Here is an 18,179-nt window from a genome sequence, read left to right as displayed (position 1 = left end):
TGATATAAAGGATCAGGCCTTACGTCTTGTTTGCTGCCCTTACAATTCTGCTCACTAGGCAGGCCGGGAGTTTAAATCAGGAGACTGGGATTCAGAGAGGTTGGGTACTGTGGCTGTGAGCCCGAAGCTGGGGCGGAACAAGGCCAGACCTGGCACCAAGACATGCTGTGATATGGGTTTCTTCCAAAATGGATTTTTATTGCTCTTGTTTAGGATGAAGAAGAAGACAAACACTAATGTACAGACCACAGAACACCAAATGTGAGCTGCACCAGCGCCTCTGGGATTCAAGCCACTAAATCATACACGAGATGCGCAATTAAATTTCGATTTCGAATATGTCCCCCAATATTGTCCTTTTTGTTTTGTTTTGTGTCTTATGGCTAAATCTGGCAAGCCTTCCCAGGATCCACTGGGAAGCCACAAACCATATGCTTGGGGCCCTTGCCACACACTCCTTTGGAGCAAGGCTCGATGCCTCCTGAGACGGAAGGGGCTGTTTCCCTACGTAGCACCTTGGGCTTGCTGCCTTCTTTCAACAAGTGTTTCCATCTGTTGAAACAGACAAGCAGAGAACCTGGACCTGCAGAGAAACTGGAATGTCATGAAGACTGACAGTGATCCATGTGCACAATTCCGACTTGGACTTCAATACTCAGGACAATGCTAAGGTCCCGGTATGATGTTCTCCATCTTATACTCCAGTATGGAACTGGTAAACTGAGGCCCAAACAGATGAAGGGTGAGCAGCTGAGATTTAAACTCCTACAGATGATACTGTCTGTGTTCCTCTCATTATGGTCCCTAATGCAATAACAAACATTTTCCAGAAACTAGACCTGAGCTGCTTGGACAATACGCCCTAACAACTTCTAGCCAGGAGACTCCCACCAGAGGCAAGGCTACCTAGAAGTGGGAGGACATGTGAAAACCCAAGAGGGCTGTTAAGATTTGACAAGCAATGGAAAGGTGTCAAAATGACAAATGTTGTCTTGCCCCAGGCACCAGAATTTCCCTTTGGGGAGCAATCTAATGAAATAAAACTTCCACCTTGCTAGGCTGGGTCATGGCTGTTAACATCTCCCAAGGGAGTTCTACTCTCCAGTACTCTGGGGGTTGGGGAAGGCAATGTACTATCCTCCCTGGGGGGTTCTCAGCTCAAGGCCTCACTCTTCGGCCCAGAGGCCTTTCCACGGTTCTCAGCAGCACCCCCAGCAGTCACAATGAAACACTTGGTCTGACTTGGGTGAGGGAGTAAACCAACGTGATTTCCTCACACATGTGCATTGGTGGGGAGAGAAGAGAGAGGTGTAGAGGTTTCTGGTCCTTTTTCATTATCTGTTGCTTATGACAACCCAAAGCAAAAAGTTATGTCCTTTTGATTCTCTGACTTTACGTCCTTGGCTATTCATCCTACTTCTTGGAATCCCCACTCCAGAGAGAATGCCCTTCCTTTTCATCTCTTACACTCATGGAATGGGGGGTGAAGAGAAGGGAGAGAGTGAGTGAAGAGGGTAGATTCAAAGTCAGACTCATCACAGGCCAACCCTCCCTTCCCTGCCCACAAGTCTGCCCAATGCTCTCTCTAAAAAGCTTTCTGTGATCCATATAAATTCAATTTGTGACTCACAATAGAATGGCTGCAGAGAACCAGTGGATAGGCTGGGATGAAAATTAAATATATGCATCATCTTTGAGTAGGGAACTTTGGTTGACAACATTACTCTCTTAGCCAAGGGTGGAAAGCCAAGACTAAAGGTGGCCCCAAATGTTTCAAAGATGTTCTGAACATACCTGAAAAATAGCAGGTATGTTTTCTAAAAGAACTAGGTAAACTCAGCAGCAGCCCAGAGGCAGGAATGAAATCATGACACTGAGCCAACCACATAGATATATAGACATGCCATCTGAAGAGGACATAATAAGAGAAATGGACCTATTCCACTTCAATGAACCCCACACATAAATTTTTTTTTTCAAAAATATATCATTGTTCTGTGTTGGGCTAGATGTCTAATTTAGAAAATTTCCTGTTATCAAGAGCTTGCTGCATGTCGAGTTTTGTATGCTCCATCTTGTTGAACTTTCACAATACCCAGAACTTGCTCTTCCCCCTGCCCAACACTCTCCCCCAGAAAACAACATGGCGCACAGCTGCTGCCTTCACATCATGGCGTCTAAGCCCAGGCGGCCTGTCTTCAGAAAGGTCTTCCCTCCTGGGCCACCCAGAATGAACCAACACCTCTGTTACCCTCTGCCTCCTTACACGACTTTCTCTTCAGAGCACTGATTTTATACACATCTTCCTTTCCCCAACATTCATGTGGGCAAGGTCAGACTTAAATAAGCATTGAGGATGCCTCTGAGAGAAAGAAAGTTCAACTCACCAGGGAGGCACTCAGCTTGGTGTGTGCGCACGTGTGCGCGGAGAAGGATGGGCCCTTCCCCATTTGCTGCCGTGTGGTGCCATGCTCGGGAAGCTGGTTTTGTTTATTCTCTTTAACTCACCTGGAAGAGGTCACAATGTGTAGGCAACACCGGGTTCTCATTTGAGCTTTACATTTTCCTCCCATAGGTAGGCCAGCATGTGGGTCTTATAGAAGAGGAAACTGAGTTTGGGCAGACTGGAGGAAACATCCGGAGGTTAGGGAGAGGAGGAAAGGGCCCCAAGGGCACCAGCCTGAGGCATCGGAAGCTGGGAGCGGCTCTATAGTAGAAAGGGTGTATTCGTAAGCTGGTAGCAACCCCGTGAAGACAAAAAACAGCTGGCCCAAACCAAGTCTTCTCAGGAGGAGATACGTGGGCATGGGGGGAGGGGAGGAGTCTGACTCCCACCTCCTCGGCTTAATTACCACATGGTTTGGGCTGGTTTCATCACTTTGTGCCTGGGAACCTCAGTCTGCTGACCTGTAAATGGGCGTGCTGAGGTCTGTCTTTCAGGGGTTTTTGGGAAGATCAGCAATGACGTGTGTCAAGTGCCTCCTGGGATGCCTGGCCTGGTGCTCAGTAAAGAGTCACAAATCCAGGGGCGCCTGGGTGGCTCAGTGGGTTAAGCGGCTGCCTTCAGCTCAGGTCATGATCTCACCATCCTGGAATCGAGTCCCACATTGCACTCCTTGCTCCGCAGGGAGCCTGCTTCTCCATTCTGCCTCTGCCTGCCACTCTGCCTGCCTGTACTCTCTCTATCTCTCTGACAAATAAATAAATAAAATCTTTAAAAAAAAAAAAAAAAAGAGTCACAAATCCAGAACATGCTGCTAACCGTTTTACTAAGGCAAGCTCAAGTCTTCCTGGGTGAGTTTTCACATCAGAGGTATTTTAAATGTGTAGCTATAGTATTCTTTGATTCCTAAACTTGGAGCTACCTCCATGACCTTGCGAGCTGCCCTCGCAGGGTCCTGCCTTATCTGTGATCACATCAGAGCTCAGCGTAGAGCCTGGGGCTGCACTCATCACCGGGGCCTCAATATAGAAATACCGTAATAAACACGATGCATTTCTCTGAAGGGGACTTGCCATCTGCTCTCAAAAGGGTTGCAGCTTGTGAAGGTTGGTGTGAAGTGGCAGAAGGTGTGTGTTTCGTAACACACAGAGGGCAGCCGGGTCTGAGATGCAGGCACGTGTGTGACTGTGTGTCCCTACACAGCACATTTCAGCTGGGGGGCAGTTTTCTGCTTTGCCTAGTGTTGCTTGTGGACAAAACGTGATGCTCAAATTGTGCCCTGGTATTTTAGTTGCATTGGAACAGGTTCATGCCTTCAAACCCAAGTGCCACAGCAGAATTGACTCCAGCATTCGAACAGGCAGCAACCCAGGGGCTCACCCAGATCTTTTTATACAAGAACACTTCCCCTGTTTCACCTGTGCTGTCAAGGGAGAGCTATTTCTCCTATTTCACCATTGCCTTCCAAGCCCTTCCAAAAGGCGTAAGCAAGTGCTGTTTGCCCCTAGTATACCTCTTTGAGAACTACTACTTTGTGTCCCCATTACACTCTCGGCTTGATTTTCTCTAGGACTGCCCAGCTTCCCTTAAAGTCCAGGATCTGCTTTTGCCCTCTGGCCACACCTTCTGCCAAAAAGAACTAGCTCTGGACTTGAAAAATTCAAGACTTCCATATAATCTGGAAGTTGGCAGTTTCTCGTCTATAGCTATCCCCTGCACCCTGGTTAGAGGAAGGTCACCTCCAAGCAGGTCCCACCTTAGGCAGAAGGCTCTGTGGGTGCCTCTCAGCCAAGGCTCTGTGGGTGCTTCTCAGCCTCCCTCCAGGTAGCCCCTGGGCAAGGTGCGCTGTGCAGATGACATGGCCCAGCCAGGTCTCTGGGCCACCTTGACTCTCCCTTGAGCTGGGCTCATCACTAGTTCTCTGGTTCCATGGTATTGGGTGCTGGACCCAGAGACTCCAGCGGGGGCCTAGAGCGGTTCCAGCGCCCTGTCTGTGAACACATGGTGGCAGGTGACAGGACTGCTTTTACAAACTCGAGAACCAGGCCAGAAGGAGGGGACGGCAGGCTCTGAACTGGGCCCCAGGAAGAGACCTCAGGGGTGAATCCCATGGTTTACCCTCTCAAACCCCACTTGTTTGTAGCTGAGCAGCCACAGACACGGAATAGCAGAGTCCATATCAAAACAAAATTGGGAGGGTTGCCACGATCCTGTGTGAAAGCAGCAAGCCAGTGTGCAGGAGCCACTGCCAAAGGTGTGTAACAAGGAACTGAAACTACCCAGTTTCACTTACCTGTTGAGATTTGGACTGTTTTCAAAAGGAGGCAGAAGAGGACTGGGTTTTGCTTCCATTCGCCAGCCCTCTTGGTTCCCTGGGAGAAGTCACTTGGGGCACGGTGTGCTTGTACAGACTTGAAGCCTGGCGGGCTCCCTATCTGTTGGCCAGATCTCTTCAGGCCTCTTCACAAGTGGGGCTGTTCCTACAGGTGGATCAAGGTTAAGTACCTGAGGATTACTTCACGTTTTCTCTCAGCTGCAAATGGTGCCCAGATGAATGGAGTCCAGGTCAAGGAGCCAAGAGAGTGGGGGGGGGGGGCAGTCACAAGGTGAGGGGGGGGACATTCTTTAGCTCTTCTCCAAAGTTATCTTTTTTCTTTAAGAGGGGAGAAATCAGGTAACAAAACACAAGAGAATGAGAGAGGGAGAAGGAGAGGAGGGGGGCAGGGAAGGAATACAATGAGGGTAGGGAAAAGAGGAAAGAGAAAGGAAGTATCTTTTTCTATGCATGAAGGAAGTCAAAAGAACATGAATTGAATAGTAAGTATTTTCGTGTTTACCTGAAGGGCTTTTATCCTTTTAGTCTCAGGGAATACAAAGATACATTTGGAATGGGAAGCCCCATTGACCCTTAGCCACCTATCCTATCCATCACGGCCCATGCTCCCCTCTTGTCTATGACTAGTCCTCACAGGAGCAGGCCAGAAGCATCTGGGGGTCTCGAATACCATGCACAAAAAAAGGATCGCCTAGGAATGGCCGCAGCCCATAGGTGGTTCCCTCCTTGGGTCAAAGGTTTTGGCTTCCTGAGGGTAGAGTGGATAGGGTCACAATCAGGAGCCGACTCTGCCAGCTCTGGCTTGAGCTCTGAGCTGTGTGGTCCTCCTCCCGGTTTGATTCCAGAGCACATCTACTCTGGAAATCACTCCACGAAGAGATTCAAGAGGAGCGAAGGGGGTTTCAAGAGTCTGGGGAGTGAAACGGCAGCGGGCTAGCACAGTGGGAGTCTCTCCCAGCGTTCCCAGCAGAACACCTACAGACCCCCAAGAGGACAGAAAATGCTCTCCAAAACCAACAAGCAAGAGAGACCGATGGGATCATTTCAGGATGTTTCTACAGAATCAAGGAAAGCTCATACGGATTTAACTGAAAGAAACAGACTGAAAAAAAAAAGAGAGAGAGAGAGAGAGAGAGATACATTATGTCTTTTCCTAGTGTCTATTCTTAACTCTAAACCAACCCAGAATTCTACCACCATGGTTTTCCCTTCCTCTGAAGCTGTGGCAACCACCCAGTCCCACATCCCTTGTGGCCCTGCCTTCCCCTGCCCACCACACTTCTACATACAGCAGCCTTGCTGTTCACCGAAGGAGCAAAAAAGCAGAAGCAGAAGTGATCTTCCCATAATGCAAATCATGTGTGATGCCTCTCACGTTGTCCCTAGCACTGTTTCTGTCCCCTTTTAAAAGAGCAGGAAATCTCCCATCTGAAATAGCTGAGTAAGCCTGCATGAATATCCTAAGCCAATGCATGATTTCCACTTGGATTCCCATAGTGGACATCCGTAATGGATTCCCATTATTACTTTCAGAAATTATTGACGGAACAGGGTCTGCAAATACGGGATCCAAACTTAGAGGAGTAAGTCCAGGGAGAGGGCTTCCTCTAATTGACTCCACAATTCTTGCTGTATTCTTCTGCCCCTTTTACAGGCGAGCAAAACTGTCGGTTCCTGGTTGTTGTTGTTGTTTTTTCCTGTATTTATTAGATGCCAGGGGCTTCAAAGATGTTATCTCTCATCCTCATTTTAAAACAAACCAAAAAAGGCAAGTGCTATTGTGACTTTACAGACACAGATACTGAGGCCAACGGCACCCCCATGCCTCAACTCTTGTCCGTTCTGAGAACTCGCTCTGTCTTCACCCCCTCTCAGAAGGTAGTCCCAAATCTCTGCTCCTTACTTCTCTGTCCCTTAGCACATTCTCTTTCTCTATCGGGAGCCCCGTTCTCTCTTGACAGCCAAACATTCCTCTTTCTTCAGCACTTGGTTTTGCATTTGCAGGAGAATCTTCCCAGACCCCTCCTCCCTGACTCCAGAACTCACTTCTCTGCTAGCTTTCAACACCATAACTAATTGTCTGTTTTAGCTCCTTCCCCTCCATGGCGTGTTCATATCCACACCCAAGATATCTACAGTTGTGGATCAATGGAAACTCATTTTGAAGGGGCCTTAAGCAAAAGGACAAAAAAGTAAGGGGTGGGAGGTTCTTTTAAGGCACTGACTATGGGATAACTTGTTGGATAGCAACAGATAAGCAGAGCAATGCCTGCCCCAGAAAGTGGTAGTGAGGGTCTGATGTATAAAATGCTCAGTGATGGGCTGAACACAGTAACAACTCAATTAGTATGGTTAATTAATTTATAACTTCATATCTTTCTAACATCGTTGTTTTCTTGGTAATATATAACCCAAGAAGGTGTAATTTCCTATGTTTTTAGAGGTATGCCATTTAGAATGTAGGTCACTAATCAATCAAATTAAAACAGACGAGCTTCCTGCCATCTCCAACCTCCCTCTGGAAACTTGACAACAAACCTCTTAATGTACGTTATTTGGAATCCGATGGAAGTGCTCACAATGCAATCTATATGTGTAGTGCCAGCAAAATCTCAGTTTTTGATGAAGAGTCATCATCACTTGGCCATTTCTGCCCTCAAAACATAAAAAAGCCTAAAGAGAAGATCCAGGGCCAAAACTTAACAAAAAGGACTATCAACACCATCATATTTTAAAAAATGTGTCTGAGGTCAGATATTTTATGTTCTCCCTATTAATTCTTTCCACACCAGCCAGTTCTCCTGGAGAGTAAGACTCTGGTCTGTGCAGGTCACTGACTAATTCAGCAGAGGCAATTCAATCAAAGTCACATCCATTGGTCAACCAAAGAAAAGCTGTGATTCCCTGTCTCATTAGTCAAATTGCTTCCCCTCTCTCATAGTCCTAATTGGAAATTAAATGCAGCCTTTTAAAGCATTGACACAAAGTTTAGAAGTGATTAATTCCTGGCTGTATTTGCAGGCCTTTTGTGCACATACATTTAAACACACAATGAATCCTGCTTAAGTTGAAAAAGACTCAATTTAATTTAACACATTTATTGAATTCCCAATATGTGTTAGGTGCTGGTAATATGGTGACAAAACATTGGCCATGAAATTATCCCGGTTTTCCAATAAATTACACTGAAAGCCTATTTAAAATTGAATGCAACAATCTATGCTTGGTGTCCATGCTTCTGTAATTTGGGAGGAGGTATTACTAGGACTTTCAAATTTTTAAATATTTTAAAATATTGCAACAAATACCTGTTGAATGAAGGCATGAATGTTGTAGTTCATTAGTTGACTCGAGTTGATTATAGCATAGATTATGGCTCTGTTGACACATCCTTTAACAATCCCATCGAAGTTGAACTTATGATTGTCATCTGATTTGTGGACAGTCAGTACTTCAAAATTGTGTTTGCTGATAAAACTTTGTCCTGGGACTCACTGATGGATTCTTTTTAACACCCTTTCATTTTGCTAAGAGCCCTGAATAAAGCAGCTAAGTAACTCAGTTGTGAGTTTGAGAGCAGAAATATCAACACTTCTGCAAGCTTTTAGCTTCTTGGGCATGATGGACACACAGTGTCTTTGGTCATTTTGGTCATTCTAAAAATAGACTCCAATATAAATAGAAATATTTGCATGATTCAAAGCTGCCACATAAAATAGAGGTCATCTAAACTTAGCCTGTTGCTAAGGCCAATGCAATAGGCTGTTTAAAATGAGTGAGAAAATTTTCTGGAAATTCTGAGCTTCTAGACTCTCTGTTCTCTGCTGACAACTGAGGGATCCTTGGAGCTCCCGTCACCCCAGAAGCCACTGTGGGATCCATGCACAGCTCATGCAGGGGGCCCGTTTCCACATGCCCTCTTTCACACCATCTACTAGGCCCCCCGCTTCATGATCAAGCAGAACACGCCATGAGAGGTGAAGCTAGGCTGTCCCCCCATTTCTTCCCTCCACTAGTTGAAAGTGAAGAATAAAGAAAACCTACCGAAGAATGTTCTCTCCCTTTTTCACAGAGCAGTTGTTTTCCATTCAACGTCTTAAGAGTGTTTGACTTTAAATGAAAAGATCGGAAGCATAAACAATTATACCTCCGTGACAGGTGTTGGTACTGCCTGTGGCTTCCTAAACCTGAATCTGTCCCCCTTCCCCTCCTCATACTTGTCAGAATCCTTCCAGATTTCCCCAGGCTTCTCGGCTCTTTGGTGGTCTCTTTTGCCATCTGCTTACCCTTACCCTGAATCATTTTAGTTGATCGGCATTTCCTTGGAAAAGTTGTCTAACAGATCTTTTAAAATTCCTTTAACAACTACCTAGTACTCAGGAAGTAATCTTGGTGGGCGGTGAGAGTGACAGTCCCAAGGCTTCCAGAAAGAGGATCACTGTGTATACATGTTCCCAGGTTTGAGTGTCTCCTGCATCGAATGGTACATGAGCTTTAAACATTTTATTTCAGCTACAAGAACTCCATCATACTGGAAAAAGCCTCTGCTGTCTGACCTGTGTTTGAACCCATTCCTGGCCCTTAATAGTCATTCAATTTTTGAAGAATCACAACTTCGTCATCTGCGAAGTAAGAATAATACCATGAACTTGTCAGGGTTGAGGAGGGAGATGAAATCCATGAATGTGCCCTATCCTGCACCAGGCACACAGTTGGTGGATCAGGTCCTCCATGAGAATTAGGCCCCTTCCCCCAGCTGCTTCCTCCTGGGAACAGGAGGTGAGTGGAGAGGGTCCGACATGGCCCAACGCACTCAATCAACCACCTGTCAGCGCGGCTTCCTGGCTGTATCCCTAAGGGATTCTTTTTGGTGTGTCCTTTCATCTTCCTCCCTGCTTCCTCCTGCCACACAATATACTGTCTGAGTGTCCTCATCCCCACACCTCAGCTCAGACGCGAGCACACGTCCATAACACTGACCTTTTCCCACAGCTGTCCCCACAAGATCCCTTACCGAAGGAGAGACCCAAATCAACCAATCCAGACCTCCCTAATGCTGTCCAGGGAAGAATAAGGTCAAAACAAGCATCAAACTTCTACAGCAGATGGAAGGATTTAGTCTATGCTTGAAGAGACTGATCAAAATCAAGAAATAATCCAGCATAAGAGGGTAGAAAGGATCTTTTAATTTAGAAAAACATTTAGGATTCTGGGAGAGTGAGGGTTTTGCTTTTTTTTTTTTTTTTTTTTTTTTTTTTAAAGAAACAGCAGAAGCAGGAGATACTGCCCATTCTTTTAGAAAAGAAAAATGAGGGGTGCCTGGGTGGCTCAGTGGGTTAAAGCCTCTGCCTTCGGCTCAGGTCATGGTCTCGGAGTCCTGGCATAGAGCCCCACTTCGGGCTCTCTGCTCCGCAGGGAGCCTGCTTCCTCCCCTCTCTCTCTGCCTGCCTCTCTGCCTACTTGTGATCTTTCCTTCTGTCAAATAAATAAATAAAATCTTTTTAAAAAATTAAAAGAAAAAGAAAAGAAAAACGATGCAGATGAAAGAAAAATAAAGCAGAATTAGCAACTTTTTTCTCTAGAAAAAGCCATATTAGACCAGCTGAATCTTTTTCTCATCTTGATCCCTTTCTAAAAATTCATGTCTTGAAACTGAAGAAAGCCAATTCCAGCAAGCATGAAAACCTCATTAGATGTCCTTTAAAAAAAAAAAAAAGTGGAAATTAAATTCTTAGGTAGTGATAGTAACAAACGTTTGTTATGCTTATAATGTCAGGATGTGAAGGATTCCATCCTGTGTTTTATGTGCATCGTGCATCACGTTACACTCTCACAGTGACCATATGACGATGGGTAGGATCAGCCGCATCTTTCAGAGGAGGAAAGGGAGTCACCGGTAGCTGAGCACCTGGCTCCCAGTCACGTGAGTATAAATAATGGAGCTAGGATTTGAGGGGAAGAGCCAGGCTCTAGAACCCACCCTGAGCCAGGCTGCCATGCTCAGGGGGTGACTTCCCCACTCTCCCAGGTACCCTCTTCTCCACCTTCAGGGATGCTGGTCCTTACCTTGGAGCCAGGCAGTTCCTGCTTAGGTGGTGCTTTCGGGCCACAATGCCCTACAGTTGCAAGGAAGCAGGAGTTAATGACATCATAGGAGAGCCGATGAGGTGAAGACACTCTTCCCTCTGGGAGGATCCACTTGTTTGGGGAAGGGAAGAAAAATGTCAGAACTTGGAAATCTCTGAATGGTTGCTTGAAAAGTGATTTTTTATTGTGGAATGCTTTCTGTGGTCACAGGCTTGAGATAGTGCTTGGAAAGAAAAACAATAATAAGCTCCTGACTGAAAAACATGTAGCTGGTTTCTTCATTCCTGTTGAGCTCTATGGAAAAGAATGAGTAACAGTTGTAAATAATAACTAATAATATATACTATAATAATTAATTATATCACTTGAATTGATAATATAGCATAATAATTAAGAATCATAATTGATCATTGAAAACTAGCTGAGGAAAGATTAGGTAGAAAAAACACTGCATTAAATAGATAACTGAGTTCCAAAATGCTGAAGGTTAAAAGTCTAAAACCAGATTTTAAAGTCACTATAGTATGTGGTATTTGACAAATTTCCCAATTTGCCTGGCTGAATAAATTGAAAGTACTAGTTCTGCTCAACAATACTTATAGTAATAATAATACCTATTGATTACTATGTATCAGATTGCTGTGCCTGACGCTATGAAGCATCATAGCAGAGAGAAGTCAACACATCAAAAATGCAAGGCGCGGCACATTTGGGTGTATGAATATAAAACAAAATCAAAAGAAAAACACAAGCAAAAAATAAGCAGAATTAAATCGAAAGACAGAGTTAGGGGAGTAAATTATTCTGTCTGCAGTCAGGAAAAACTTGCTGGATCCTGGCTAGATTTTGAAAGATGAGTAGTTTTCTACACAGGTAAAATGGCAGGACTTGGGTCAAGAAGAGCATTATGGAGGAATAGAGGAAAGGGAGCAAAGCCTGGTATAGAAAAAAAGTAATTAATGTTTTGGATTTGCTAGAAGGCAGAGTGTGGGAGGGAGACAATGGTGGGGACATGAGAATGCATTTGAGGGGGTAACAGAGGAGGAGAAGTTGGCTGGGGTTACCATACTAGTTCTAATGATAGATAAGGAACAGTTAAACTATGCTGGCCTCAGAAAAAAAGGAGAGACGACTTACTGGAGAGACAATTAGGGGCTGATAGTGATAGGACTTGGAGGTAACTTTAGGACTGAGGGAAAAAGGGAGACCTGAAGTTTATGTCAGAGGTCTTGTGTGCAGGTGACCAGAATGGAGACAGTGCTAGAAGGATGGCTGAGGCTGTCTGTGGAGGACAAGATATGAAAAGTGAGGCTGAGGACCAGGTCCTGAGGGAGAGAGGCCAGGAATAGGTAAGGAGTCCATCTAGAAAGGACTAGGTTTGAGGCAGCAGCTAAGAGCTGACAACTGCTCTTGCCATTAAAACACCTTCTGAAAAATGAAAAAAAAAAAAAAAGATGGGGTCCACAGTGGTGGACACACTTTAAGGTGGTTTCCATGACCTTCAACCCCTAGTGTCCACATCTATACTATCCCTTCCCTTTGGGTGTGGACAGGACCTGCGACTTGCTTCTAACCAAGAGAATATGGCAGAGGTGATGAGTGTCAATCCCATGACTATGTTATATTATAAAAGACTGTCTTGCTAATGGAGTCTACTGACTGGAGATTCTCCTTGCTGGTTTGATGAAGTCAGTGGCCATGTGAAGGGATTGCAGGCAGCCTCTAGGAGTTGAGAATGGCCTGACTCTGAGAGCCAACAAGAAGCCAGGCCCCTCAGTCCCAAGGTTGCAAAAAAATAAATTCTTCCCAACATCCTGAATGAGCCTAGAAGTGGATTCTTTCCTAGTCAAGCTTTCAGATGAGAACACATCTCGGTCAACACTTGACTGCTGAGTTGCGAGACCCCGAGCAGAAGGCCCAACTAAGCCATGTTCCAACTCTTGACCCGTGGAAACTATATAATACATGTGTGTTGTTTTAACCCACTAACTTTGTGGCAATTTGTTACAGTAACAATGGAAAAGTAATAAAGTCACACTGTGGGAAGAGTAAAACTGTAACTACTCTCAAGTGTTTTGAGGACTAGTAGGAAAACAAGGAAAAAAGGAGGAAGAAGCAGTCAAGGAGGCCATGGTTGAGGTGGTCGGAGAAGGCTGGCTCAAGACACTGCCCAGTTGGGGACCCATGGGAAGCCACACACAGGCTCACTTTCCAGCCCCTCTACCTCTGGGGGGCTTTGTGACTTCTCACAAAATGAAGACCATCTCATATTGTCCCTGAAGTTTGTGCAGGTGAAGAGGGACCTCCGTGTGCTGACTTCTGGCCTGTGGGGTGGAGTGTCTGCCTCTTGGGGGAGATGCTAGCCCTGGCAGATGACAACTAGGCCCAGGAGCAGCATAAACCGCTCTGCCCCAAGCAGGTCACACCTGCGTCTTCTCTGCACGGCAGACACAGCCACTGGTTCTCCTCTGCTTCCAAGCACACCCTCCCTGTTCTCTTCAGAGCTGTGCAGTTCATGGTCTACATGAGGAGAAAACTCTTCTATTCCTTCCTTACATTTTCCCCCTCCTTGTGCTCAGAACCGATACTACTTTCGACTACTCAGATATAATTTGGGGGTATTTTGGGTAAAATTTTAAGGGGAACTGAGTCTTATTTATACCCAGAAATACACACACACACACACACACACACACACACACACAGAAAGTGCTAATATCTGTTAGAGAATAATTGTGTCCTGTCTATAAGTTATTATGTGAAAGATAATCATTACCCTCCCTTGGTGGCTTGTTATTATGTGAAAGCATGGTAAGAGAACCCAATTTTGCTAAGAAATGTAAAATGCATAAGTCCAAATCTTAGTTACTGACCACCACCAGCAACCCTCATGGAAACAAAATAACTCTGTCCCCACTCACTTTTAGGTTAAATAAGAATGAAAGCTGCTGTTTGTTGGGTGCTTATAGGATGGCAGGCCCTGTGCTAAGTAGCTGGTGCACTTTATCTCCCACAATCCTCACAACAACGACATGGAGGAGTAAATATTACCATCTGCAAATGAGGGAAAGAGGAGAAGCTTGGGCTTGGGGTGGCCAGAGTGAATGTCTAGCTGGACAGCTCCAAACCAATGCCTCTCCACACCCCACTGGAAGACAGCACAGTCAATACAATACAGCTGTATTCATTCTTCTCTGCCCCAACTTAGATACACAAATCCTGAAGATAGACTCAAAAGCTCCATGGCCACGAGAAAATTTCCCTTTGTTTTTAAAAGGTCAGAGACTCTGTGCAGCAAGCAGTGTGCACGCAGGCAGACTCCATCCTGCCTACAGAGAACCAGCTGAGCCTGTAGCCCAGCCCCTTCAAGAGTGTCCACCAACATGGCTTCCCCCGAGACAAAGGCCCCATCCAGCTCAGCGCTTGTGGATGTGGAGGTGGAGGTTGGATCTTTTGTGTTCACCATGGTAAACTTGGTGCTAAGCAGAGAGGAGGTCCAGGCAATATTTGTTAAACAACTGAATGAGTAAATGGATGGATGGGTACATGAATGGATGAATGGGTAGACAGACAGAGAGATGGACAGAAGGAAAGACAAATGGATTAACGGTTGGATGAATGGCTGCCACAAAACCTAGCTCAAGAGAGGGAGAGAAACAAAGCCAGCTCCTTTTAAATCACGCTCCTCATTTCTGGCCAGGGACCCCTGGGCATCCCAGACCTAAAATGCAAAAATGTCAGCAAGGAATACATGTTTTTCCTCATGATTGTCTCTAGCCATGTGCTTCCACGATGAATTTTAATAGTGAGTGTAGTCAAAAGATGTTCATTTTATTAAGTATCAAGTCAAAAAGTCTTTTTAAAAACCAGCCAGTTGAAAGACAGACATCATTCCTGCCATGTTGAATTCTTCAGATGGGGCCTCACATACTTAGCCCCTGAATGGGCATGTTGGATCTTACGAAAAGGCACACTTGAAGAAGTAAGCACAGAATCTTGCCATGTTCCTGCCTGAATACTAACAGATTCATAAATTAAGCCAATCCAGGCTGCACGATGCCTAGCTAGACATTCAAATACTATGGCTCCAAGCCTCTCAGCCTTATCTGCATTCTGGAAGCATAACCTGAGCCTCTGGCAAGCTGACTCTCAAGAACTGATCTCTTGATACTGAGATGGCAAATGGGGTAATGATCTCAAGCCTGCCCCATGGCTACAGGGCATGCCATTCTGTGCCCAAAGGACGCCATGTTTCCTGCCCTCTTGCAGGGGCAGGACCTGTGACCATGTCCTGCTGTGTCTCCTGTCTACCAAATGCATCCCTCAGAGGCCAGGGAAGCTGGCAACCAGGGAAGCAGAGGCCAATCATTAGCAAGAAAGGTTTCTTTGTTGGGAAGTCCCTTTGGATAGGGACATCTGCCAAACTGGCCACATGAAGCTGAGGACCAGCCATGGTGCTCCAGAGGGAAGCAAACAATGATATACAAACTTTTTCCACCAGCCTTGATCCTTAGAGAAATCTGTTTCCAGATGTGGCCTTTCATCGGCTTCCTACTGAGAGACCTCAAGGCGCCTAAGCCACGTTCTATACCATTTGGATCATCTAACACAAATAATGTCTAATGACATTGACTCTCAGTTATCCAGAAGCTATTCATTTAGTGCGTGGGTTAGTCAGAACCTCAGCTCCCTCTTCCCCCCATGGCTGGCCTGGTCTTTACTGTTATCTAGCTCCCTCCCCCAGAGGAGGCCCAAGTGAGGCTCAGTGGGCTGCCTTCCTGTTGGCATCTATAGGAGTCTAAAAAGTCAGTGCTGGGACAGACCTTATTCCATGACCCGTTCCAGTGCTGTCATTTTACAGATGAGGAAAGTTAGGCACAGACTGGGGAAGTTAGTGGCTGAACTGGATTTCTAGCCCAGTGTCCCCCCTCTCATGCCTAGCTCCAGCTGAAAACATAATTGGGTTAAGAAAGGCTGAAGCCTGGGGCGCCTGGGTGGCTCAGTGGGTTAAAGCCTCTGCCTTCAGCTCAGGTCATGATCCCACGGTCCTGGGATCGAGTCCCGCATCAGGCTTTCTGCTCAGCAGGGAGCCTGCTTCTCCCTCTCTTTCTGCCTGCCTCTCTGCCTGCTTGTGATCTCTGTCTGTCAAATAAATAAATAAAATCTTTAAAAAAAAAAAACAAACAAAAGAAAGAAAGAAAGGCTGAAGCCAAAGGTAACGAGGGTTTGGGGACCCTTGTATTCTTCATTCCTTTATTCTTCACTCAGTAACTCCCCATTTCCAACATCAAGTCTAAAGACAGAGGCCTGGGATGGGAACAGAAAATAGATTTTACCTTGAGGACCGAGGCTGACCAACTGTCAGTGGCTGCCCAGAGACCTATACAGAGGAGGACCTGGAGCACCATGAGTGATAAGTGATGTCTTTCTTGGGACAAAAGAGGGGACAAATACCAGAAGGCACTGGCTTGAATGTGAAGACCCACCCTAATCAGGCCCCATTTTACTCATCTAACCTCATTCTTCCTCTCTCCCAAACAAGGTCCTCTGCTGGGGTCAGAATCTGGCTGAACCTTCCCACTGAACCACATCTGTCTTTCTTTCTTCTGCCTTCTTCTTTTGTGTTTCCTTGTCCATGATTATCTTCTTTCATCAAATCCAATCATGATACCCATTTCTTTGCAGAGCCTTCCTGACTACCAGATGATACCCACATCTGGTAGTATACCACAATACCTGTGTGTTGATACCCACACAGGTATCAACCACACTGCGACAGACCACCCAGCTTAGCATGGGTCAGTTCCTTTGTGCTGGTCTTTTCTCCTCAACGAGGTACCCCAAGAGTAGTGAAGATGTAAGTTTTCAATAATGGACATTATAATCAAGGTGACTGGTCAATATTGTTTTAAATGTACATGTATATTTTATTACAGTTAAATAAAAAGTGGGACTTGGGGATCCCCTCTCCTTTGCTTCTTCCCTTCTCATTCATTCAGCCATGACTTCCTTCAAAACTCAATCACAGGGACATTCAGACAAAAGCAGCATTTTCTAAAAACCAAACCCTAAGCAAATCATGCCTAAGCAAATCAGTTTGAAATAATTATTTGGCATTTCAAAAAGTCAAGAGAAGAGATGGGTAAGCCTTCCAAGCACAGTCTTTACTCAAGCTAAGCAGATGTTAACTGTCATTTTCTTCTAGGATTCAGTCCTCGGAACTTAGCAAGGAAGTCAGATATAGATAATATCCCTAAAGATTTTTGCTTCAGGTTTTTATCCAAAAGTCTTCGTAATTTCTTCCCCTTAACCCAAACCCACAAGTTGTTCTTACCAAAAAAGAAAACACAACAATTACCACCATATTATTTTGAATAAAAACAGTACTAAATTGAGGTATTATTTATACAGTGGCCATTTCTTAAAAAAACTCAGAAATATGTGTGTGAGAGCTTGGGGATAAGAAGAATAAAAAATCAGGATCTTTTACCATTATTGAGGGCTCCTCGTGTATTTTTCTAATTTTTTTTCAGGTTAGGCCATTAGTGTTTGTCAAAAGAACTGGTGCATAGAGCATTGAGGCCCCTTCCTCTCCATCACCCCTGCCTGCCCTGGCAACATTCCTTCATTTCCGACTTTGAGTGACAGTATCAACAGACCTTTGAGCTATTTTCCTGGACACAACCTATGTTTCCCTAGATAAGCAGGAAGGTCCCCTCAAACAAATCATCCTAAGTCACCTAGCATCTCCATTGCCCTGGGCTTGGGAAGGTTTGCCTCATGTACACTCAACTTTTTGGGGTTCAAAATCTTATTTTTAATTGATGGGTCAGTAGAGCCTCTCCATATCATGAAAAGCCAGGAAGAGAAAAGGAAGGCCTCTCGCACTGGGCCAGAAATGGGCCGGCCGACAGAGGACCTGTCTGCGTACACCCATCACCCACGGCTCAGGGACAAATGAGGGAGTCAGGCTCCCTACAGGTGGTAGGGGCAGGGCACTTGAAGAAAAGGCCTAGAAGGCAGGACTGTGAGCCCACCTTCCTCCAAAGTCAGCTTTAGTCTACGCTATGGGGCACACTGAAGTTCTGAGTGGCCTGATTACATAAAAAGGTCCTTCTGTTTTCAAAAAACCTACTGACTTAATGAATGTCGCATCGCCTTAGAATTCCAGGGTACTGAGGGTACCTTTTCACCTTGGGAGCAATAAGATGGGGAGGATACAGAAACTGGGAACAAAGATTATTTGAGTTCATTATTCTCCATAAAACAAAAGAAACGATGAGGATAAAATTCCAACAAGCCCTGTTAAGAAGC

General features: G+C 45.3%; 2 long non-coding RNA genes across 7 annotated transcripts in view; both read right to left on the bottom strand.

Annotated features, from left to right (window-relative positions):
• Positions 1 to 222: 222 nt before the first annotated feature.
• Positions 223 to 10,944, bottom strand: LOC309845048. 2 transcript variants are annotated; one of them, XR_014301000.1, is made up of 4 exons: positions 10,845 to 10,944; positions 4,737 to 4,923; positions 2,388 to 2,508; positions 223 to 583 (listed from the first exon to the last, which is right to left on the bottom strand). It is a non-coding gene; the product is annotated as an uncharacterized lncRNA (long non-coding RNA). The 2 variants fall into 2 exon arrangements; XR_014301001.1 differs by lacking the exon at positions 2,388 to 2,508.
• Positions 10,945 to 11,011: 67 nt separating this feature from the next.
• Positions 11,012 to 18,179, bottom strand: part of LOC309844951 — a 108,052-nt gene continuing 100,884 nt past the window's right edge. For all 5 annotated transcript variants that reach the window (XR_014300969.1, XR_014300970.1, XR_014300971.1 and 2 more), the window contains one exon: positions 11,012 to 11,159. This is a non-coding gene — a long non-coding RNA (uncharacterized lncRNA). The remainder of the gene's footprint in view (positions 11,160 to 18,179) is intronic.

The sequence above is a fragment of the Mustela nivalis genome, assembly GCF_964662115.1.
Source record: "Mustela nivalis genome assembly, chromosome: 12".
Taxonomy (NCBI): Eukaryota; Metazoa; Chordata; class Mammalia; order Carnivora; family Mustelidae; genus Mustela; species Mustela nivalis.
This window is presented reverse-complemented; position numbering and strand designations above follow the sequence as displayed.